This window comes from Micropterus dolomieu, linkage group LG13, assembly GCF_021292245.1.
Source record: "Micropterus dolomieu isolate WLL.071019.BEF.003 ecotype Adirondacks linkage group LG13, ASM2129224v1, whole genome shotgun sequence".
Lineage (NCBI taxonomy): Eukaryota > Metazoa > Chordata > Actinopteri > Centrarchiformes > Centrarchidae > Micropterus > Micropterus dolomieu.
This window is the reverse complement of record NC_060162.1, coordinates 28,244,405-28,246,487: the sequence shown is the minus strand read 5'-3', so window position 1 is coordinate 28,246,487 and position 2,083 is coordinate 28,244,405.

Genomic DNA, 2,083 nt, shown 5'->3' with positions numbered 1-2,083 from the left:
CTTTTCAGTTGGCCAACATTTCTAAAAATCCTTTTTTTGTATTGGTCTTAAGTAATATTCTAATTTTCGTAGATACTGAATTTGGGATTTTCATTAGTTGTCAGTTTTAATCATCACAATTAAATGAAATAAACATTTGAAATATATCAGTCTGTGTGTAATTAATGAATATAATATCCAAGTTTCACTTTTTAAATGGAATTACTGAAATAAATCAACTTTTTCATGATATTCTAATTATATGACCACCATATGCCCACCTTAGGGGCAGCAGTACTGCAACAACAAGTCTGCTTTGACAAAACACGTCTAACCCAATAGATTCATTTGAGTTTTTGAGAGTTTATCCACAAAACATGTTTGCTAGCAATGTAATGATTGCACTTTCACAGACCAGTTGAACAATAAACTGTAAGAGTTGCATGCAGTAGCTTGTCAAATATTTGTCCGGTCACAAGGCCATCAAATAAAACAGTCCCTTCACTCATGGTTTCAATAGTAAACTGTCATAGGAATGACAATTACCAATAAAAAACATTATATTTTTACATTTAAGAAAACAGAAATTACAAAGTATCTTTTGTATTTCATACAAATAGGAGTTGTTTTCAGTTATTAACAACGCTCCGCCGCAATGCATCACGGGATGTCTGAGGGACGGCCTTTAAAGTTGATAGGCTGTACTACATTGCGGGTGTGTGAGCCTCTGTCTCTTACATGCAGTAACATCTGGTTGCGAGATTGTGATGTAGAGGCAGGAGGGTGAATTGAGATTCAGTGTGATTTATGTATGCTTTCTCTTAACTGTGGCTAAACTGTCTTATAGCGGACGTGAGTGATTATTTTTCGTTCTTGTTTTAAACTCTCAGTAAATGAAGTTAACTTAGGTTCGGGAGCGGGGGCCACGCCTCAACCACACCTCCAATCACCTGTCAAGCTACATATACCTCTCAGCCTGCCCCACTGGTTTCTGATTGCTCGATGCAAGACAGACAACGATCCACCTTCAACAGCACTCGCTCAACAGCACGCTGCTTCAGATCACTCCCTGCCATCTTGCCGCATCGGCACAGCGCCACTGGTTATCCCAGGCATATCGCTTATTCGCAACAATCTTAGAGAAGAACAAAGAGAAGTTACAGCTACCACGTACATTTAATCAGGCAGCTGGCCGTACCCAGCAATTTAACCCGGGTACATACTGGAACGCTCTCAACTCTTAATTACTCGATCGCATCTATTCAGCTCGTACATCCCTCTCTTGCAGGTCATCAGAGCCACTCACCCAGCCTCAGCATGCATAGTCAGCGCTCCACTACCCCACTCACGCCCCCCTTTTTCCTCACAAAACACCCCAGCATTCACTGTTTCTCACCCGCCACGCCCCCATCTCACATCATCCCTAAGCCTGCAGACTCACGTCCTTCTGTTAATGTTCCCACGCTAAGGGGATTGACAACAGGGCAGGCCAGTTTCCATCAAGCGGGAACAATGGTCTCCATTAATTCAAACACCGGGGCCGCACTTTCGCACGCAGGCTCTGTACTATTCAATCACACCAACAGACTGACCAGCACTGCACCTCGGTATAATCATTTAAGTGTCACAGTGCTTCCAGACACTCCTCACCCATGCCACTCTCTCATCAGAGTTAGACTTCTAGACACCGAGTCCAGCCTTCCTTCCTCTGCACTCACAAACTTACCTCGTCGTCACAGCCGCCATCTTTGGGGGTTTTATGTTACTCATGCCGCCTCACCAAGCTCCGTGTGTTGTCGCATCTTTAATGAACAAAGTGTTTCAAAGTTTTGCGCATTCTTTCAGAGCCAAAGCCAACACCTGTCTGATTCCAACACCAACAATCTGGTTGATCACTTCAATCATATCTGCTTGTCGTCACTAAATATTACTGCTCCTCTAAAGGTTAGGCCTACGTCTAAAGCTAGTAAACAACCCTGGATAAATGACAGCATTCGCAGCCTAAAAAGGGAATGCAGGAAAGCAGAGCGCAGATGGAAAAAATCCAATCTCCAAGTCCATTACCTCAGTCTGAAGGATTTATTAATTAACTACAATAACATGG